The 24169-nt window shown below is 43.0% G+C and overlaps 1 long non-coding RNA gene across 1 annotated transcript; it reads right to left on the bottom strand.

The window, feature by feature from the left end:
* Window positions 1-15341: 15341 nt before the first annotated feature.
* On the bottom strand, window positions 15342-23920 carry LOC141103207 (uncharacterized). Its single transcript, XR_012235266.1, has 3 exons — window positions 23796-23920; window positions 21202-21356; window positions 15342-15624 (listed from the first exon to the last, which is right to left on the bottom strand). It is a non-coding gene; the product is annotated as an uncharacterized lncRNA (long non-coding RNA).
* Between the last annotated feature and the right edge of the window lie 249 nt (window positions 23921-24169).

Here is a 24169-nt window from a genome sequence, read left to right as displayed (position 1 = left end):
TCATGTGACTTTGCAGTGACAAGTCGCACTAGTGGAAACTGAGCCCAACACAGTGATCCCAGAGCAAGCATTGAAAAGGGGATAGGAAGAGCCCAGGTGAATGCCATAAAGAGCACAATGATCCTAGAGCAACACTGAGAAGGAGATAGAAAAAACACAGGTGAATGCGATAAAAAGGGAAAACGTACCTGCAAACAATGACCACATGAGCATCCAGCATGCATGAGTAGAAAGCTCCGCCATTTGCTGCCCAAAAATGCCATAAAACCATTTAGAACTCACATTTGCCATTAGTGATAATATCAGCATGTTCAGATCACCATCCTGGAAAAGCTCTAGCCAAGAAACACAGAGGCTGCATCACTTCCTGCCTTCTCATGCTCAGAGTGTACTTGCACTGCTGCAGCCATCTTGGGAATGGCAAACGCCCATAACACAGAGAAAAGAAGTAAAAAGCATATGGAAAGCAAAAAGAAACACTGTCACTTACGTCAAAGCTTGTTTAAAGCTTTCTTTGAGAAGCCTGCATCACCAGAATGGGGCTCCAACAATATAGCTCATTTAGAGACTGTAGAGGAAGGACTTCCACCCAGGAGAGGCTGAACCTGGCTGGAGCAACAAATGGTAAGGGAAACCTCGCGATTTCAGTCCTGATCAGGTGAGGAAAAAAAGGAGAATGCTGTGAGCCGGGTCTGTATTTGATTTATCATCAACCAGTCCTATCAATTTGTGGGGGCGGAGTCACAACCCAAATGTATGCTGCCATGATGCACCAGGAAAATGACTTACAAAACTGGTATTGAGCATTGAAAGAAGAAGCCACACATTGTTCATTAGCAAACTTTTTACTCTGTGCACATTCACATGTGCGTTATAAAATTTTGCAGGAAATTTTTTTTTTTCTCATTTTTTTCAAAATAATTTTTTTTTGTTATAAACACGCATGTTTCTAACCATAACAGACCCAGCTCTGGAACTTACAAAGTTGAACGTAGAAAAACTGAAGGCAATATCAGACATTAGAGTGATAAAAATGTCTTGATATTGCCTTCATCAGATGGGTGATGTCACCCCTGTAAAAGCCAAATTTTGAAGATGCACACAATTTGGGAATCAAAATGGGTATTTCCCTCCTGATCCCATGCCTAATGTCAACATGTGCTATCTCCCATCATGGGGGGATCAATGGACATGTTTTGGGGGTGCAACCCCTTCCTCTAACCTACTAGAGGCACCCACAAAATGCGTAAATTGATATCCCCTGATGGCAGATAGCATATGTTGACACACCGTGTGCATTTTCAAAATTTGGCTTTTAAAATGTCAAAAAAAAAGTTTTTGAGTCCAAAAAATGTGAAAATGGTGTCATTTAGAAGAAATTCAGATTCTCCCCAACACATCAATCACATTCTTCATTTGTTGTTCCATAACATTGAGTTTCTTCCTTATGATGTCAAGTTCACCATTCCACACCATGATGTCTTGTATTAGCCTTTGTGCGCTGTCACTTGTGAAATGTTCAGCTTGCTCTTCCACAACCAGCACATCACCTAAAAATTACAGTAAAAACATGTATTATAAATATGCAGGCATACATATATTACTTGAAGCTGGGGTGTCAGACACTCACCTGTTGTGGTGACAATCTCACCGACTTCCTCCACCCCTCCTTCCTCCAGATCCTTGGGGTGTGTTGTTTTTCTGAGTTCCCCTTCTTTTTGAGGTGGGGGGGTCCCTGGTGTCCTCTGAGTGGTGTCCTCCAAGTCTTTTCTCCCCTATGAGAATGAAACAAAAGGTATACTTAGCACACAGATATTTGAGTCAAGAAACAGGAATATGAAACATTGCTGGCAAGTGGGGGACAATTGTCTGTTTTGGGCAGAGTTCCAAGCTGAAAACATGATTTTTTACCTTACCAAAGCTGGAATACTTACCTTTTTGTGACAATTTTCACACATGGAGACACCCCAAGTATCCACTGGAGCACCTGTGTGGGACACCTTAAAAAGTTTGTTCTTGTGTCCCACACTATTGCTCCTGAGTCCAGATGTGTAAACGGCTGCTGAGTGTCCTCTCCTTACATTACACTGAATCCAGATTGCATTTCATTCTAGTTACAAACACATCTAGACTAAACTTATTTTTAGACAAATAGGCATGACCAAATGTATTTAACCTGTATCTGCCCAAATCATCGTAGTTAATGAGCGAACGATGTTTCCGACGACCGATTACTGTGCCCACGAACACGAAAGTTGCCATTTTAAACTGTACAACAGCTAAGAAAATCACATGGCGAAGCATGCAAGTTTAATAATAATAATGATAGAAACACAGGACAAGTACTTACTTTTTAGAAGCACTCTCTTGATTCTTCTATACTGATCCTGCTCTCTCAGTTTCAGGTCTGACCAGCGTTTCCTCAATTGCTCCTTGGATCGACGTATCCCAAAATTCCTATGCAGACTCTTCACAACTTTAGTCATGATCTTGGCCTTTATCACATTTGGGTTTAGGTATGGTCCACGCTTCCCATCATAGTCGTTCCTCCTCAAAATGTACACCATCTCCACCATCTCTATAAAGGATATATTTGAGGCCTTAAATCTTCTCCTCCGGGGTGGGTCGTTTCGGGCTCCGGGCTTTCCTCCTCCTCGTTAGTGGAATTAACACACACCTGCTCTTTCTCCGCCATGTCGCTCCTACTGCGCACCTTAAAGAGAAGGGGCGGGGAATATTCTAGAAAGAATGTCAGGGGCGGGCAACGCGGGCGTAGTTTCAGGCATGCGCACTGTATACAAAGTTGACACGCGCATGTCGTATGTACGTTCTGTGTGCGGAGGAAGGAGGACCGTAAGCGACGAATGTTATAACGAAGGTAAAATTTGAACTTGGGCCATCAGTGGCCTATACTGCTTCAAGATTGAGGCCTATATTGGGATAAGATTATGAGAGTTTAGGCTGACATTAGTGTTTTTGTCTTGTGTATTGTCTTACAGCAAAGATGAATCACTTTAAGGACTCAGAATTCATGTCCAGTTTCATAGACAGATACAGGGAGATCAGGTATTTGTGGGAGGTGAAACACAGCTTATATTATAATAAACAAGCTAGGAGATCAACGCTGGAGAAACTTCTGGGATTTGTGAAGACGGGTCCCCGATGCAACCATCCAGTTTTTAGAAAGTAAAATTGGGATCTTGAGGAACATATATTAGAAGGAGCATAATAAGATCAAGAAATCACTCAGATCAGGAGCAACAGCAGCGCAAGTGTATGTACCCAGGCTGTAGTACTTCAACAAACTACGGTTTCTGGACGACCAGACTGAAGCCAGGGAATCACTTTCTACCCTTCCCTGCAGCCTTCCCTCCACCTTTCCTTCAACCCCAGCAGAGGCTGACGAGGAAAAACCTGGAAGAATTGGATGCTCCCAGCTGTAGCCAGGTATATTATTTTTAGACATATTTATTGTCCTAATATTAATGATGTTAACTAGATGTTATAATTGATAACAAATTAATGATTTAAAACAAAGAGATTTACATATCAATGGAGAGTAGTGCCCAAAAATGTTTGGGACAAGACTGAAAAATGCTGGGGTCAGAATGATAGTCTTTTATATTTATTAACATTCAATTTCCAAGTCATGAGCTAAAAATTGTGTGTGATTGATGAAGCAAAAACTAAATCTATGTCCCTTTCTTATACACAGGATGAGCTCAGGTAGGAGGAGAGTCTGGAAAGTGTCAGCCAGGAGGAGGCCGTGCCCAGTGACAGCCAGGAGGTGGCAGTGCCCACGCTTCCTCTGTGAGGGAATTATTGTTGAGGCCCTTCAGAGGGGTTGAAGGGCCAGCTGACAGAGAACAGCCACATATATGATCTCACCCATCCTCCTCCTCCTGCCACAAGTCCACCAACAGAGCCACAGCCTCCAAGGAAGGCTGCAGGGAAGGGTGCAGGGAAGGCTGCAGGGAAGGTGCAGGGAAGCATGGAGGGAAGGCTGCAGTGAAGAGAAGAAAGTGATGACCTGGGCTCAGTCTGGTCGGACAGAAGACGCAGGCTGGTGTAGTACCACAGCCTGGAGACATATACTGTATGTCATCTGCTGCTGGTCCTGATCTCTGGGAGTCCTGGACCAGATTGTGATCACTATTATATGGACTCCTCAAGATAACAATTTTTTTCCACAGACTTGATGTGTGCCCTGGGGGCCAAAAGGCTTTGCAAATTCAAAACATTTCTCCAGCGTTGCCTTCATCTTTATTTTGTTACCCAGAATAAATTGATATTTTTTTTTTCGGAAAATACTTGCCTATGTGTTATTATTCAAAAAGGACAGTTTGTTTGTGAGTAGGCAGGTACATTTCAAAAAGACAATGTCAAATTAACAAGGGACACCAACCAGCCTCCTTGAGGTTTAAAAATACAAGATAATAATGTTATTGTGGTAACTTGACACACAAAAAATAAATAAAAAATTAGGGAGATCACTAAAAACTAATTTTGCAATAATCACAAAAAAGGAGATCTTGATTAAATAAAAAAAAAGATGACTCTAAAAAAATAATTTGAAACATTATTCTGGAAATGTGTGAATATCAGCAGCAAAACAACTTCATTATTCTAGCATTAAAAAGCACAAAAGAATGCGCTGCATTAAAAGATCACAGAATTTGCAGCGTGAGGAATGTGCTATCTCCATTCCGAACGCTAGTTTTACCAGACCGAGCGCTTCTGTCTTGTATTTGCTTCTGCGCATGCGTCATTTTTGGTACGTCGGAACAGCATACAGACGAACAGGTTTCCCGATAGTAATTAGTTCCATCGGAAAGATTTAGAACATGTTCCCTATCTAAGTCCGTCTGAGTTTTCGACGGAAAAAGTCTGATGGGGCATACACACGGTAGGAATATATGATGTAAAGCTTTTTCTGACAGACATTTCGCTCGTGTGTACGCGGCATAAGAAGTGGAGTAAGAAAGTGAGAGACAGAGGAAAAAAAAAGGGGGGGGGGGCGGATGCTGTCTCTCTCCAATTGACAGCCAATGCCAGTTCATTGCAAATCGATGAGTGCTGGATGCAACTAAGGAATCCTTGTACAACAGCCAGGGCATCCAGATTTTGGAATTGGTCCCTTCAGTGGACAGCAAATTGTTCCATCAGCTGTCTGCCAGAAACTCTAGCATGCCATTGCACCAGTGCTGGGACAAGGCCATTTGGTGCCCAGGGCGAAGATGGCAAACTGCTCCCCCCCCCCCATTTTTCATTCAGATATCCCCGCACAAAGTCAAGGACGTCGTATGACAACCGGCGGGCGGGAAGTGGTTAAAACGCATTTTTTAAAACACAAAGTTGTCCATTTATAAAATATTTCTAACACATAACATGTACATACCAAAAATGACACCCTAAAATAGATTCTCCTACTCCTCCTGAGTACGGCGATTCCACACGTGTGAGACTTCCACAGCCTGGCCACATACAGAGGCCGAGTACAGCCGAGTATGGCTGAGCATGGCTGGGCATGGCTGGGTATGGCCGAGCATGGCTGGGTATAACTGAGCATGGCTGGGTATGGCAGAGTATGGCTGGGTATGGCAGAGTATGGCTGGGTATCACCGAGTATTGCAGACTATGGCTGGATATGGAAGGGTATGGCTGGGTATCACCGAGTATTGCAGGGTATTGCGGGGTATTGCAGAGTATTGCAGAGTATGGCGGGGTATTGCAGAGTATGGCGGGGTATTGCAGAGTATGGCAGGGTATCGCCGAGTATCACAGGGTATTGTGGGGTATTGCAGAGTATTGCAAAGTATTGCGGGGTATTGCAAAGTATTGCAGAGTATTGCGGGGTATTGCAGGGTATTGCGGGGTATTGCAGGGTATTGCAGAGTATTGCACAGTATTGTGGGGTATTGCAGAGTATTGCACAGTGTTGCGGGGTATTGCAGAGTATTGCACAGTATTGTGGGGTATTGCAGAGTATTGCACAGTGTTGCGGGGTATTGCAGAGTATTGCGGGGTATTGCAGAGTATTGCGGGGTAGTGCAGAGTATTTCAGGGTATTGCAGAGTATTGCACAGTATTGTGGGGTATTGCAGAGTATTGCACAGTGTCTTGGGGTATTGCAAAGTATTGCGGGGTATTGCAGAGTATTGCGGGGTATTGCAGAGTATTGCGGGGTATCGCTGAGTATCACAGAGTATGGCTAGGTATTGCAGAGTATTGCAGGGTATTGCACGGTATTGCGGGGTATTGCAGAGTATTGCAGAGTATTGTGGGGTATTGCAGAGTATTGCGGGGTATTACAGAGTATTGCACAGTATTGTGGGGTATTGCAGAGTACTGCACAGTGTTGTGGGGTATTGCAGAGTATTCCGGGGTATTGCAGAGTATTGTGGGGTATTGCAGAGTATTGCACAATATTGTGGGGTATTGCAGAGTACTGCACAGTGTTGCGGGGTATTGCAGAGTATTTTGGGGTATTGCAGAGTATTGCACAGTATTGTGGGGTATTGCAGAGTACTGCACAGTGTTGCGGGGTATTGCAGAGTATTGTGGGGCATTGCAGAGTATTGCACAGTATTCTGGGGCATTGCAGAATATTGTGGGGCATTGCAGAGCATTAGGCATGGATGGATGGATGGCTGGATGTCACTGAGCAGCGCTGTGGGCACTAAACATCCAGCCCACAGCGCTGCGAGAGGGGAATTCTGGGAGGACGTCATAGTACGTCCTCCCAGGGTTAAGCAACCGCCCTGTAGCCGTCATTCGGCTATGGGCCGGTTGTTAATTAAACAGCAGTGGTGGTCACTGGTCATTAACCTCGCCTCAGCCTCCTCCCCTCCCCCAATCCAGCCATTTATTAATCTGTTTTTTAGTGTTTACTTACACAAGTTCAGACTCAGAAGTTCTGAGTCTGAACTTGTGTAAGTAAACACTAAAAAACAGATTAATAAATGGCTGGATTGGGGGAGGGGAGGAGGCTGTGGCGAGGTTAATGACCAGTGACCACCACTGCTGAAGATCTGAGTGAGAACACTGGCAGTGGCACACACTGGCACTGCAATTTTTTACCTTTGCTTCCTTCCAGATTGAATCCAGCAGCAGCTACTAGAGCCAGCCAGCCAGGCAGGCAGCAGCTCCTCAGCTCAGCTCGGCTCGCTCCTTGAGGTGACAGCGCGCCGACACAGCTCCCGCCTCCCTGCGCTCCTCTGTGTCCTCCCACCTCGCCTCCGGCCGTGCGTGACGTCACGGTGCTGGCAGGGACTATGGGACTCCTCCGTAGGCGTAAACTGTAACAGTGTAGTTGTGTGCTGAGGGAAGGGAGGATGCAGGAGCGCACAAAGGCAATTTGTACAGTGCCGCTGGGCGCTGTAAATGCACTGGACTGTAGACAGTAGTTTTATTATTGTACACACTGGCGGGCGGCGGCCGTGGCAGAACGTCACCTGCAGGCTGCGCCCCCCCTATAGCAAATGGTACCGCCCAGGGCACGTGCCCCTTCCGCCCCTGCCTTGTACCGGCCCTGCATTGCTCCATGGTGAGATCTCTTTTTCCAAAGTGCTGGAATACAGGCTCTGGCAGCATTTATAAGATGCTTAACTAGTAAATTTTTATCACGTTTGAGTGAGATTTGTGTATTATGTAGGAGATAGGTAGCTGGGTTATCTGCAAGAGACCACCCGGTCAGAGTTTTGATGCCAATTTTAACCACAACAAAAAAAAAATGGTCAATACTGGGCAAATTTTCTGTTGTTTGTAATCTGCAAAGCCCTTCCATGTGCACCTTACCCTAAAGGTTATTTATAGATTGAGGTGGTTGCCACTTATCTGCACAGTTTGTTGACTAAATTTGGAGTGGGGACACATTTGATGCCTTCAGCTGCCATTGTACTTTTGTTGGGCGTCCAATGTGTCCCTGCGCCTTTTATGAGGACTGCCTCCAGGCAAACCTGCCCTTAATTTATCAACTGCTATATGTGCTCTAACTTGGAGACTCTCAAAACCTATAGTTAGGACCACAGTATACAGGGGAGCCTTGGCGAGGTACTGTAGCTTTCATATTTGAACATATATTATCAGTTATTACAAATTTTAACATATATTTGCAAATGTGTCCAACTAAAACCTCTGTTTTTAACATGACCTGTTAGACAGGCTAATTTGTCTTTTTAGCAGGCTACCTGGTGAGTGTGCTGTGAAATTTTCTGTTTGCAATACTGGGCAGCCCCAGAAAATGTGTAATACCGTGTACACACGAGCAAACTTTACGGCAGACTTGGTCCGGCGGACTTTTCGACTGACTTTGTCCGCTAGGTGTGCCGGACTTAAAAACGGACGGACTTGGACACACACGATCACTCCAAAAGTCTGTTGGTTTTGAACGCGGTGACCCTTTGGGCTCCATCTGCTAATCTTGTGTTTATCTCGTGTTAGTAGAAGTTTGGTTAGAGACGATTTGCGCTTTTCACACTTCAGCTTATTTCGATCGTTTTCTGCGGTTCAGTTTGTGCTTGTGAGGTTTGTTTCTGCTTTTCAGTGCGTGTTGGTTAGTTCGTAACCTGCCTAGCAGGCCGTTCTGGTCCGCTCGTTCCTAAATTTCAGGTTGCTCTTCATAGGCCTTGCTGTTCTTCAGTGCGTTTGTTATAAGTTTGTTTGTTTGACCATACATATAAAGTGACAAGCGTGCATCCAGACAAAGTATATAGTAATACAATGTATGTGAACCCGAAAAAAGTGTTTTTGTAACACTATTAATGTGACAACAATTCATATATTAACGAATTAAAAGATTATGTGAAAAAATTATTATTATATCCAATCTACAAAAGTATACCAACATGCTTCTTACACCGTTGTAAAACCATATACAAATATATCACTATTTATACTGTGAGTACCGCCTGAAATTGTGCTAATGTGATACAAACCACAATGTTGCAAAAATTATGACCAGCAACAATGTAGCATCCACTCCACACCTCGAACTCCTGCTACAAAACAGTCTATTGCCCCGTACACACGGTCGGACTTTGTTCGGACATTCCGACAACAAAATCCTAGGATTTTTTCCGACGGATGTTGGCTCAAACTTGTCTTGCATACACACGGTCACACAAAGTGGTCGGAAAATCCGATCGTTCTAAACGCGGTGACGTAAAACACATACGTCGGGTCTATAAATGGGGCAGTAACCAATAGCTTTCATCTCTTTATTTATTCTGAGCATGCGTGGCACTTTGTCCGTCGGATTTGTGTACACACGATCCTAATTTCCGACAACGGATTTTGTTGTCGGAAAATTTTATATCCTGCTCTCAAACTTTGTGTGTCGGAAAATCCAATGGAAAATGTGTGATGGAGCCTACACATGGTCGGAATTTCCGACAACAAAGTCCTATCACACATTTTCCGTCGGAAAATCCGACCGTGTGTACGGGGCATATCAGTGAGAACTTATCCTCACTGATTATCCTGTATAAAATTAAACAAAAAAAGTCCACATAGAAATATATTATGCTGATGATGGCTCATAAATCTTCTAATTGTAATAAAACGATGATCCTCCCGCTCAGAGATATGGTAAAAATAACCGCTTACCGGATCAGATGGATCTCAAGTCATAGAGATCTTATGGGCTTGTTGCATTAGCCTGCCGGCTTCAGTGATTGCCACCTGGATGTCGACCATGGGAGATGTCCTCATCCACTTCAACCAATCAGCAAACAGGCACTTTCTGTTTTGTATTAATCACTGGTTTCCACAACAGCGGAGGGGAGGGTTAATTATCTCCCTTGGATCATCCACTAGAAAACGAACCCCTCAATGGAAACAAAACGAGGGAGACTCCATAGTGCAGATGTGTAACATAGATTTATTAAAAGTCTTTTCAAAGTCGCTTAAAAACTCCACTGCGAATAGTCAGAGCTATGACACAGCACACTGGGAACTGCAAATCAAAAACTTAAAAATGCACAACAAACAGGAACAAGATAAAAATCAGCTAAAAAATAGCAGACACGCAGCAGAGGAGCAAACCAACTGACTGCATGGGGAAAAAGAAAAAACGTGATGGCGTCACAGCCACTAGCTCTACCCGACGCGTTTCCCCTCAACAGGCATCCACTGGGAACGGAGACAGTGTCTTTTATCCTTTTATTCTTTTAAAATTATTTTATTTTGTAACATTTTTTTTTTGGATGAAATATCAGTGGTCTAAACAGTGGGGAATATGCACCACACAAGGCGATTAGGGTGTGCCCAGGCACACCTGGCACACCCTGTGCGCACGCCTATGTACTTCAGATATTGGTGAGCAGCTAGAATAATGGTGGGGTCAAATAGATAGCCTTTACTATTTGTTTAGAATTATATTTGCAAGTCATGAGCTGAAAATTGTGTGCGATTGCGTAACCCAAAATTACAATTATGTCCCTTTTTTTTACCCAGGATGAGCTCAGCCAGGAGGAGGCCTTGCCCAGTGGGAGAGAGGAGGAGGCCTTGCCCAGTGGGAGAGAGGTGGAGGGTGTGGCTGGGCCCAGTAGAAGCTGCACGGAGTGTCAGGTGCCTCCCCTCCGCATTACCACCAAAAGGCCCAGAAAAATGACCCAAACTGAGGAGGAATCACTAGCCCTCATTCGTGAAGCCAGCCAAATCCTCAGCACACCACCCAATGCAGAAGAGGCGTATGGGACATATATGGCCACCAGATTGCTGGAACTCGAAAAGGGGCAACGCCTCCTCTGTGAGGGTTTGATTTTTCAGGCGTATCAGAAGGGCTTGAGAGGGGAGCTTACTGCTAAAACATATCTAGCAGATGAAGCCACTCCTCCTCCTCCTGCCCCAAGTACACCACCAGAGGCACAGCCTCCAAGGAAGGCTGCAGAGAAGCGTGGAGGGAAGGCTGCAAAGAAGCGTGCAGGGAAGGCTCCACGGAAGAGTCGAAAGTGATTGCCTGGCTTCTGTCTGGTCTGACTGTGCTCCCTGTGCTCCCTAGTCGCAAGATACCAATTTTCTTGTCCTAAAACTTGATGTGCGTCCTGGGGGACGAAAGGCTTCACAGATTCCAAAAGTGTCTACAGTGTTGCCTTCCTCATTTTTTTTTTCCAAAATAAATGGATATTTCCTTTACCTTACATTATTGACTATGTGTTTTGATTCAAAAACGACATTTGGTTTGGGAGTAGGGAGGTACAGGTCAAAAAGACTATGTGGGTTTTTTCCAAAAGGCTAAATCATTTTGAAAATCAAGTGCAAAGTACTAGTGAAAAGTGCACTTTAGAAATTGCACTGCAAGTGCACTTGTTGAAAGTGCAGTCGCTGTAAATCTGAGGGGAAGAGCTGAAATGAGGGGAAGCTCTGCTGATTTTATCATACAATCATGTGCAAGAGAAAGGTTGTTTTTTTTTTTTGTGGTTCCTTGCATGTGCCCCTCGGATCCACAGCGAATGCACTTCAAAATGCTCTTTCTGTGCAATTCCAAGTACAATTTGCACTTGTAGTGAAAAATGAATTTGCCTTTGGAAAATAAACCCCCCTATGTCTAATTCCGTCTTGTACTTACTTCAGAGCATGCGTGAGTTTTGGTCCGTCGGACTAGCACACAGACGACTGGTTTGTACGCTAGAAAGCAGAGTCCGTCGGACAGATTTGAAACATGTTTCAAATCTAAGTCCGTCAAACTTTTGGGGAAAAAAAAGTCCGCTGAAGCCCACACACGATCGAATTGTCCGACGGACTCCGGTACGCCGGACCAAGTTTGCCGGAAAGTCCGCTCGTGTGTACGCGACATAAGACTCGAGGTGTTTTATACCCCCGAATCAAGAGTGTATGGAATTATTTTATTTATTTTATTTTTTATTTTAATTATTTATTATTTTAACTCCTAAAATGACAACAGCGCTATATAAAATAATTATTATCCACATGGAGTTTAAAGTCAATCTACAGTATATCAAATTTTATTTTATTTTTTTAAGTCTTGGATAGAGTAAAACATAGTTAAAACCCCTGTCAGGTGTCACAGATCTGCAGCTTCGCTCTGCTATGTTCCTAAAGTGCCAGGTTACACCGAGCTGATTCCAATGGCTGGCTGCTGATTGTTGGACACATCCATAGTCTCCAAGAACATTTGGCTCATCGGCTATCAAAGGTGGTGGGATTAAAGGCCCTGGCTGGGTATTAGCCACAAGCTCAAACAACTTGTGCAGCTGGTAAGCATGCACTCTATGTGGTGGTGGATTCACGTTGTCTTACAAAAGTCATGGAAGATTTCATTACACTGTGTTTCTACAATCACTTATCCACTTACTAGTGGATGATTTAAGGACTGTTGATATATTTTACAGATTTTTATTCTTTTATTTTTATATTCACTCCCATCGGTTTATTCATCATAAACATGGGACACTCACCATTTTTTCCATATATGCATTTACCAATTCCTTTTTTTCCCTCTTTTTGCATTTTTATTTTTATTTTTGATTTATTATATATTGTTTTAGATCCACTTATAAGACTGATCCATTCACTTGCACATTATTAGATTACTTATCAATTTTATGAGCGCAGCTCCTTATGTTTTGTATTTGTGCGTATTTCACTTTGAGTTGCCGCTTGTGTGGTATGTTTAAACAGCGCAGTTTTTTTTCTTTATATGGCTTAATAACTGCTCCTACTCCCTTTTTACACCCCTCCCTGTACACATTGCCTCCTGTCTGTATACATTGCCCCCCTCCCTGTACTCCCTTTGCGGGTAAGATTTCTGGGGGAGAAGTTGCACCCCAACCCCCCTTTCTGCTCACAACTGCACTCCCACCTCCTACCCCCACTAGCCTATGCACCACAACCCCTCCTCCTTTTCTAACCTCTGTTTCCCAAACACCCTTTCTGCTTGCCTCTGCACCTCCGTCTGCTTGCCTTTACATCCAAAACCCCCTTCACTACTAAACTCTGCACTCCAAACCCCTAGCCCTCTGCTAACCTCCGTTCCCCAAAACCACTCTCTTATCATTTCTGCACCCCAAATCACCCTCTCTGCTTACCTCTACACTCACATCTGCACCCCAACCTCCCCTTGCTGACCTGTATATCCTAACTCCCTTTTCTTCTAACAACTGCACCTCAACTACCCCTCTCTCCCAGATAGCAAACAATTGAGCTGCAAGTTTGAAAACGACTTGCTAAGCTATTGCTAGACCTGTTTGTTGCACAATTGCGGCAAGTCTGCATTGCATGACTCCAGATCAACTTTCTTTGCAAACATTCTGCAAGTCTGCTTCAAGTTCTGGTTCAGTTATGTTGTGCAATAGTCATCCCACCACAGGCGTCACTGTGGCTGAATTTGGAAAAATGTCAACTAGAACTTGTGCTTCAAGTGCTCTGCAAGTGTACAACTTGCCAGTGAAAATGTGCAGCAAGTTAACCAGACTTACAATTCAACACTGCCACAAATGTGTGGCAACTTATCTTTGCTATCTGGGCTGCTAACCTCTGCACCACAACTCCTCTCCTTCTCCTAACCCATGTTTCCCTCTCTGCTCACTGTTGCACCCCATGCTCTCTACAAAACTCTACACCCCAATCCCACCCTTCTCAATGTTGGACCCCCAACTGCCCTGCTCGCCTCTGCACCCCCACCCCCCTACCCTGCTCACCTCTGCAGCTACCTTCATCTGCTCATCTCTGTATCTCAACCCCCCCCCCCTTTGCACCTCAGACCCCTCACTCTGCTCACTTCCACCCTAAATCCACTCTTGGCTCACCTTTCCACCCCACTGTCTGTGTTAACCTCTGCATCCCAATCCCTCCTCTGATCCCCTCCTTGCCTTACTTTCCTCTTTGCTCACCAGAGCCTCAGGGCAGGACTGTTCTGTGTGTGCAGCATCCACGAGGCTGTGGGTGGTGCTGGCTAAGATGATCACACTAGCTGCCTGGTAGAGCATTGCTGCGGTGAAATGCAAGTAAACTTTGTTGGAAGACAGAAGTCTGAACCCAGGGCACTCAGTAGTATATATGGCGCTTGCATGGCACGCCCCACTCCCCTGCTTGTCCTGGCCCTGAACATCTCCTGCGTGGTTCACTGAATCCCTGACAACACGATCCCCTGCCACCTGCTACTGCATTAGCCGGTGTAACATGAAGATCTGTAGCTACAATGGCAACTCTCCCTGCTGGCTGCATGCAAATTAAGTTAGTGGAAGAGCTGGGTGCCAGACTGACTTGTTTCAGCCCTCTGCTCTGGGATACAGCCCGGACCTGCGGGTTGAACTTCCAGGAAGGTCCTGCGGGATCCGGGACAGTTGGTAGGTATGCTACTAGTGATCCTGTGTGTCTCTGTACACACTACTTCCATTTCTAGTGCCTCTGTGTGTTTCCATGCACTTCTGCCATCTTGGGCTGTACTACCTACTGACCTGTGACCCCTGCAACTCAGTGCTGCAAGGGAATCCTACCTACTTCTCAGCCCCTAGTTGCCAGTAGCTGCCTGCTTGAGTCAGAGGACCATTCTGAGAGTTGTCTGCAGCGTGACCCATCTCTACCTTCAGGAGCTCTGGAAAAGACAGCATGGTTCCTTAGACACTGTGCCTCAGATCTTCCAAGGCCCCTCACCTTCGCTCTCGGTGTGGGCATGCTGTGTTTATCCCTATCAGTACTAATAGGTATCCTATCTGACCTAGAATCCTTGTGCACCCCAACTGTATCCTGTTTACCTGCATTCCCTGGGACCCCTGTGTACCTCTGTGTTCCTCATAGATATCATTACCCCAGTGTTCCTCAGCATCCCACTGCTGTAAGATACCCTTGTCTAGCCAGGACTCCACACCCCAGTGCTTTAAGTGTCTCTTACTAGTATTCCTGCTTGCCTGCTTGCTGCACTTTAGTCCTGTAATTTCTGTGAGTACAGTATCTTGTGCTTCCCTGTTCCTGACCAGCTATAGCCTGTACGGGTGCTCTCTCCAAGCATGATGCCATCCAGCATGCAGGTACACAATCCCCAATATGTCATAGTTCCATTTATGACATTAGTTTTTCTTCTGTGTCACATTGCAGAGATTTCCCTTCAATTTCTGTCCTGGAGATACAATGTGAGAGGAAAGCTATCCAGTGAGTGAGATCCCTAGAACAGGTGTTCCCATTGGGAGATTTCCTCTTACCTTCTGTTCCAGGGACAACTGTAAACATTTTGGATTTTCCATCAGCTTTTATCGAGGTGACAATGGTCACAAGGACAGTGAGTGAGGACACAGATTCTAACCCTTCCAAACACTGCCCAAAACTAAAAAACTTTATTAGTGATAGAATATATAATATTTACATTCAATGAAAACAGTAAGGACAATCGTATAGAATTTATTAAGCATGGAAGCAGTTAACATGTAGTTGGCAAAACAGTAAACTATGAAGATTTGCTCATAAGTAGTGAAAACTTCTACAGATTTTTAATGTAAAAGTATGTTACACAAACAATCAATACTTTTGTAACTTTTCCCAGTCTTCCTCAAAAGAAATAAATGCAGCGCATATTAGTGCGGCATATTCTTGCCTGGTGCATCCATTCTCTATGTAAGGCTTTGCTTGCGCCAGCAGTTTTTTAATTGTTTCTGGAGTTATATTTTTCTGCAGAGAAAAAAATATTTTTTACTTTTGTTGCAGAAAGCATTTCTAGAAAATGACAGAAAATACTGTTTTATCTACAGTAATATTGCCAACTGTTCCTATAGAATGCAACTTTTCAGCATAAGCTAAACTCTGAATTTGTTAACATTAGATACATAAGTGCAATTGTTTTATAATGTGTGTGTGTGTGTGTGCGCGCATATATGCTGTACATGTTTATGTAGGGGAAAGTCTTTTTTTCTATATTTCAACATTCTGCACTTATACATTCTTCTAGAAAGTGGTAAAGAATGCAGATGAAGAGGATACTGAGGGATAAAGGTTTCTGCTAGTGGGGCATCACTAGATTTTTTTTGTAATTATTTGGTTATTTGGCCAGTTGAAAATTGTGATTGAAAGTTTTTTTGGGTTTGACACATAATTGGGAGCAGGCAGTAATGGTGGGGGGAATCAGAGCAGCCACAGGTGATGGTGGCTATGGACAATGGTGTCGCTTACTTAGAAACTACCTGTACTATTAGTGGCGGCAGCAAAAAAGCACAGACAGACCAGTCCCTGTTCATTTTTATTGTCAACCTCTCAGCGCTTGTGAGTAACAGTCTTTTTTGTTTTTTTTTTGGTGACTATGCTACCCATCGACTACCCTCTGGGAAAGGGAACTGAAGGCTGGGTCAGATAGAACCTCTATAACAAACCAGGCTAGTGTGGACCAGAGATCCATTCTGTAGACTCTACAGTGGGGTAATCAGCTGTAGTTCAGGGACAATGGAGTAGTCGTGATAAGCTGTAAACATCCTGTATATAATGCCAATTGTTCTGGTCCAGCAAATTTGTCTGAGGCCATGGCATGAAGAAAGTAAAACCGCGTAGAATGAAATGGCTACTACCGTTGCCACTTCTGACAATGCTGCTGAAGGTGTAAGAATAGTTTGGGAATAGAAGGGGTCTCCTTGCAATTAGAGGATTCAACCATTCTGTTCAACCATTCTGTTGAACCATTCCTCCATTTTGCTTTTGTAGTGTAGACTCCAAAGTGTGGTTATGCAGTAGTCATAGTTACATAGTAGGTGAGGTTGAAAAAAGACACAAGTCCATCAAGTCCAACCTATGTGTGTGATTATGTGTCAGTATTACATTACATATCCCTGTATGTTGCGGTCATTCAGGTGATTATCTAATAGTTTCTTGAAGCTATCAATGCTCCCCGCTGAGACCACCGCCTGTGGAAGGGAATTCCACATCCTTGCCGCTCTTACAGTAAAGAACCCTCTACGTAATTTAAGGTTAAACCTCTTTTCTTCTAATTGTAATGAGTGGCCACGAGTCTTATTAAACTCTCTTCTGCGAAAAAGTTTTATCCCTATTGTGGGGTCACCAGTACAGTATTTGTAAATTTAAATCATATCCCCTCTCAAGCGTCTCCCTCTCCAGAGAGAATAAGTTCAGTGCTCGCAACCTTTCCTCATAACTAAGATCCTCCAGACCCTTTATTAGCTTTGTTGCCCTTCTTTGTACTCGCTCCATTTCCAGTACATCCTTCCTGAGGACTGGTGCCCAGAACTGGACAGCATACTCTAGGTGCGGTCGGACCAGAGTCTTGTAGAGCGGGAGAATTATTGTTTTATTTCTGGAATTAATGCATGCCAATATTCTGTTTGCTTTGTTAGCAGCAGCTTGGCATTGCATGCCATTTCTGAGCCTATCATCTACTAGGACCCACAGGTCCTTTTCCATCCTAGATTCCCCCAGAGGTTCTCCCCCAGTGTATAGATTGCATTCATATTTTTGCCACCCAAATGCATTATTTTACATTTTTCTACATTGAACCTCATTTGCCATGTAGTCGCCCACTCCATTAATTTGTTCAGGTCTTTTTGCAAGATTTCCACATCCTGCGGAGAAGTTATTGCCCTGCTTAGCTTAGTATCGTCTGCAAATACAGAGATTGAACTGTTTATCCCATCCTCCAGGTCGTTTATGAACAAATTAAATAGGATTGGTCCCAGCACAGAACCCTGGGGAACCCCACTACCCACCCCTGACCATTCTGAGTACTCCCCATTTATCACCACCCTCTGAACACGCCCTTGTAGCCAGTTTTCAATCCATGTACTCACCCTATGGTCCATGCCAACGCACCTTATTTTGTACAGTAAATGTTTATGGGGAACTGTGTCAAATGCTTTTGCAAAATCCAGATACACCACGTCTACGGGCCTTACTTTATCTAGATGGCAACTCACCTCCTCATAGAAGGTTAATAGATTGGTATGGCAAGAAGTCATCTCTCTGCCCCTGCAACAACGGAGGATTGAAGAAACTTCCCTATTCTCCCTCTACAGCTTCCCATTCATACAATTTTTCCAGCAGCAAATCATGATGTCACCATATTTATAAATGAGAGCAATGACTTGATTAAGCTTCTTATCTCTCACATCTGTGTAACCCATTTGAAATAACAAGATACTTCCCCTCAAAAAAATGAGATATCCCCAGGAGATAGTTAATATTATTTTTGCCAATATTGCATAAATGTAAGTCTCTACTAATTGTAAATAATAAAAGGTAACTTAATAATTTTAACCTTAAAAAACCCTCATGCTGCGTACACACGACCGGTCTTTCCGTTGGAATAAACTCTAAAGGTCTTTCCGACAGAGTTCCGCTGAAACTGTCTTGCCTACACACGATCACACCAAAGTCCGACCGTCTAGAACGCGGTGACGTACAACACGTACGACAGGACTAGAAAAAGGAAGTTCAATAGCGAGTAGCCAATAGCTGCCATCTCGTACTTGCTTCAGAGCATGCGTCGGTTTTTTTTGGTCCGTTGGAACAGCATACAGACACTCGGTTTTCCCGAAAGGAATTGATTCTGTTGGAAAGATTTAAAACATGTTCTATTTCTAGGTCCGTCAGAATTGAAAAAAAAAAAAAGTCCGATGAGGCCCACACACGATCAGAATGTCCGATGAAAATATTCCGTCGGACTTTTCCTGCCGGAAAGTCCGACCGTGTGTACGCGGCATAAGTACAAGGAACAGGTATAGTCAAAGTTTACAGAAAATACCAGATCTGTTATCACCACAATACAGTGTATATAATAATGATCCTGTACAACCAAAATAGCAGCATACAGTCCAACATCCCTCCTATGCACCAATAACAAAATGCACAATAATCGGTAGTATTCCCATTGCGTTCAATAATACCCCAGTATCTTACAGGAAGCTAATTGATTGCATTGGTTATTTAGATGTGCGCAAATATAAGCATTCATCATATTCCAGCGTAATGTATTCTCAAAGGCCTCTACTTAGGACTAGGCTATAACCTGTATCAGGAAACAATACATTCTGCATGATGCCAAAAATGACACTTCAATTGGGAATTGAAAACGCAGGTAGCAAAAACCTGTTTACTGACTCTGAATTTCAAATATCAAAGTTCATCACTTATATTCACATACGCTGGGGCACTGTCCTGTGTACCATCCACCATATACCTGACACCAATACATTTGGCCATTTAGGTAGAACTTTGCAATGTTTTGCAAGAATTACTAATCAAAGCATAGGCCCCGTAGATTCAACTATTATGCCCTGTACACACGGTCGGACTTTCCGACGGAATATGTGCAATCAGAGCTTGTTGTCGGAAATTCCGACCGTGTGTGGGCTCCATCTGACTTTTTCCATCGGAATTTCTGACACACAAAGTTTGAGAGCATGCTATAAAATTTTCCGACAACAAAATCCGATCCTTTAAATTCCGATCGTGTATAGACAAATCCGACAGACAAAGTGCCACGCATGCTCAGAATAAATTAAGAGACAAAAGCTATTGGCTATTGCCCCGTTTATAGTCCCGACGTACGTGTTTTACGTCACCATGTTCAGAACGATCGGATTTTCCGACAACTTTGTGTGACCGTGTGTATGCAAGACAAGTTTGAGCCAACATCCGTCGGAAAAAATCCTAGGATTTTGTTGTCGGAATGTCCGATCAATGTCCGACCGTGTGTACGGGGCATAATAGTGGGTTGATCAGATAGTTTAGATCCAATAAATGCATAAGCATGATCTTGGATATTTGGTGTGTTTCTCAATCAGACACTGCGTTCATTTCAAACAAATCATATAAATGCTCACTTGTTGCACCTTCCAAGGTATGCATTCAATAGTGCAATTAATAACTCAATGCCATTAAGCAGTCTTACTGTTCCTCTGCTGATTGAATTAGGAGATTGACCTGTAGTCTTGGCACCCTGATGTAACAGTTAATGGCTCAAACTAAATCTGGCAACTCGGTTTTGGATGCAAGTCCCAGGAAGGTGCAACAAGTAGGCATTTATACAAGCTTGTCAGCTTGCAATTAGAAAGTCCTGAGTGGGGGTTCTTCTTATTGCTGGAGCCGGTTTACAGCAGTAGACACTGAATCTAATTATTTTATGTTGTAAGTAGTCATTTTGTACATTATGGAATAAAATAGAAATATATTTCAAGGGATTTGCTCTGCTGTGCCTATTGTTGCAACACTCTGGCACAGTTTATCATGAGTAGTGAGTGGAATAACTGTTTTTAATTCAATTTAACTCAGTTAGGCAACTGCAGTATTCTGCAAGGTATACATATATACTTTTATTTCCTCTTAACTCCTTTCCTGAGCATTTCAGGGGTCACAGGTACCTGGGCACATAGAAATACAAATACTGTTCTCAGCTCCATGTAAGAAAAAGCCCTGTGTGCGTTGCTGCATGTTTGCTTGGGGACACTCTGTGCTTTATGTACTTTTGACTTCTACACTCTTTGCATTACCTACTCCTTACCCCTGCACACTGTGGGTTATTTACTCCTGGCCCCTGCGCTCTGTGCATTACTTACTCCTGACTCCTGTACTCGGTGCATTACCCACTCCTGTGCATACATACTCTTGGCTAGAAAAATGCACTTTCCTGTAGTTATTTCCAGCTCAATGTTGGCATAATTTGCGCAGCCCTAGCTTTTTAGCCCAAAATGTAATCAACAAATCCCTCTGACTAAAAGGATAACACATAGATTTTTTCATATAAAAGAGCTATTACTGGTGATACAGCGAGACACACCGAGGAAAAATAATATGTTTTAATAAATTGTGAATGTAACATGTTGGATTTCTGCTAACAGAAATAAATACAACAGTGACAACTTCACAAGCTTGTGATTGGTAAGGCTTCATTCACACCAGAGCGTTTTATAGCTTGAAGCCTGAAGCTCCAAAATGCTCAGGGAGAAAAAAAATCAATTATTCTCTATGGAGGTGGTTCGCATCTCCACTTAAAGTCATCTGAAGCCAAATGCCTGAAGCTCAAAAAAGTTTTGGAGCTACTAAAATTAAACAGTGTTCTGTTTTATATCTGCCGGGAATTTGGCTTTTAAATATGGACATCATGCCCAATATGCATCTGGGAACTCTTACAACATACCTTCTAAATAGTATATAATAAATACTGTAAAAACCGCGAATGTAAAATAACTAAAATTCTGTTATTTATATTTAAGAGAGAAAAATGGCTTCAAGACTCTGGAAGGTACTCACTTTTATTAATTCACCAAAATTTTCATCAATTATTTTTTTTAATTCAGCTCCGGATAATTTTTCATCTGGCCCAGCAGCATCAATATAAATTTTAAGAATTTTTGTAAAACATAACATAATAGGTGTGTCCATTTTTGAGCTGTGGTTTGGTAATCCTGCAATACAAAAGATTATGCTGAAAAATTTAAGAGGTAAGCTCACTAATGCTCATGCCATTGCTCAAATAAAAAAAAAAAAAAATACACATAAAACACTGTTTATCAAATGTAAAAACATGCACTAAAGAAGTCTGCAATGATTTTAATTTATCCAAGTCATGGTATAGCTAACAGTAGTTAGTCACATTTAACTAGACGTCTTCTGTAATGTTGAAGATGCTTCACCACTCAGTCAAGTGGCTGCCTCGATTCAGATAACATAGGTTAGGAACATAATCCAGCATTTATACCAACCTTAAAGTGGTATTAAAGCTTTGTTTAAAAAAAGGTCCCTAGCCGTCACTCCTGACTCCTCCCCCTCGAGCAGTCCCGCCAGAGAAAACCACTTGCCCTGGGGGCACCACTGCGTGCTCACTCCCAAACCGCTGCTCTATGCATCCATAAGACACATAGAGCTACAGCTACTCTCCGCCCCCCACTCTCTTCTCATTGGCAAACTTGCATTGATTGACAGCAGTGGGAACCAATGGGCTCTCACTACTGTCTGAGCCAATGAGGAGGGAGAGTCCCGGGACAACCAAGGCTATCATGAACATCATTGGATCGAAGGTAGCTCAGGTAAGGATTTGGGGGGCTGGGGGGCGCTGCACACAAAAGTTTTTTTACCTTCCTGCATAGAGTACAGGAAGGTAAAAACATTCAGCCTTTAGAACCACTTTAACCCAGTCACCATGTACCATGAAGCACTGAGACAGGTGTCAGTTGTTTGAAGTATTTTCAGGAACGTGTAATTGCTGTCAAATGCGAAAGACCCCTTCTGTCACTTGCAAAAATGGGGAACTATGAAGTACCTGTTAATTCTGTATCTTTGAGTACAGTACAATACACAAGAACTGATTCATAGACCATCGGTTATATTTTACAGCCTTCAGGCGATCTGACACTAGCAAAAGCTTTGCAGCAGGGCTGCCAATCAAGAGAAGCTGGAGGCAATCTAAAGGGACCCAGAAGCTACAGTGTCTACTAAAGTGATTTCCAGCTTCCACAGGGATCCCACAGGTCCACATGCATACTTACATTGGCTCAAACTGGGTCGATGTAACTATGTAAAAATTGCCATACCCAAACTTCAGCTTTTAAGAGTATGTATGGCAGTGGTGGCCCAATCATTAGGGGCACAGGGGGCCACCCCAATCCATGCTTCTGGACCCTAATCTACATGCAAGGTGCCAGAGGCATGGATTCCAAAGATTTTTTTTTTTTTTTTTTTTTTTTTAGAAGCACGTGATTAGAGCCAGAGGCTTTAAAAGGATTCAAAATAGGATGGGTTTGGGGCGCAGCTGAGCCCACCCAGTTGTGTGACATTAGCAAATTAATATTCGCTATTGTCTTCCTGCTTCTCCTCCCGGCCAATCAGGAAGCAGGTCGACCCATTTGGCCGAGAGGTGAAGCGATCATATTGGCCGCCGACGGAAGGAGGAGGGAACTCGCCGGGGAGGAAGCCGCCGCCATGGAGGAGACGCAAGAAGGAGCCAAAGCTGCTAGATGAGGTAAGTGCAGGGCTGGTGGGGGAACTGACGAGCCAGTGACCGACCAGGGGGCTGGTGGTGGTGACTGGTGTCTAGTTTAACACCCAAATATACAGCACCAGCTGACACTGATGTATAGGCAAAAAAGGTTTGACAATACATACACTTTAATCAACTAAATCTTGATTATTAGAGATTGATTATTTATTATCTTATTATTAATTTGTTAAACACCAACATTTCATGCTTGAGGACTTTAAGTTAGAAAGGTTGATTAACTAAATGAGCTCTTCACTTTAAATTACCAATTGTGTTAAAAAATGCTGTGTTTTTAAATTCTCTCACAAATGATGATCCTGGTTCACTAACTTTCACTTTGTATGGTGAACATAAACTTTGCAGGTAAACATTTACTTTGCTAGGTGAAAAGCCTCTACTTGAGTAAATCAGCTCAATTGACTTAACTAGGTGCCTGTTTGTTGAGCCCACATGCAGCCAGGCATATAGCATTTTCAGAAGGTAGTCAGTGATACCAGCCTTTATATTTCTCTCATAACAGAACATGACAACAAAAATTACAATTACTTTACACTACACAAAAACTTTACATTCACTTAAGCACTAGTAATACTGAATTACTGATCTTTATCTAAGTTTATAGGTTTTACATATATTTTTATTTATATATGTGTGTATATTTATATTATCATTGAATCTCAAAGTGATTCAAATACAGATAAAGGTGTAAATCGAAACCTATATAATATTTATATGCAATATTTAATATTTACCTGACAAAAAAATATTTTTACATTTTATATTAAGGTCTGACCACAATAAATTAAGCAACAAAATTACAAAGCCACTATACATTCCTTTAAACAAGTGATAAATTAAGGTAACTTACCAAAGAACTTTCTGAATAAACACTAAAATATTAGTACTATGGTGACTCCTTTTATACACCCAGATAATTAGGCTGTATCTTGCCTTTTCTTATTTGCCAACCCCTTAAACCTGCTGAGTGTTTAAAAATGCCAAGCAGTAATTAATTTCTGAGTCATTCTGCTGCATACTTTTAAAAGAGGAAGTTCAGGTTTTGCTAACCTGACCCTAATCCACTCAGTTTCACCCTAGTTGCTCTTTTACCTCTGCTGCCGAGCCATGGCCTGGTCCAGTGCTTGAAACCTTGATGCTTAAATCCTTTTAAGCAACGTTCTGAGCCCCCATTGATTGAACTGAACTTGTACAATGAGAATCTCTAGCCTAAAGCCTCGTACA

This window comes from Aquarana catesbeiana, linkage group LG07 (assembly GCF_042186555.1).
Source record: "Aquarana catesbeiana isolate 2022-GZ linkage group LG07, ASM4218655v1, whole genome shotgun sequence".
Classification (NCBI taxonomy): domain Eukaryota; kingdom Metazoa; phylum Chordata; class Amphibia; order Anura; family Ranidae; genus Aquarana; species Aquarana catesbeiana.
Note: the sequence above shows the minus strand (reverse complement) of the source record. Positions and strands in the feature narration are given on the sequence as shown.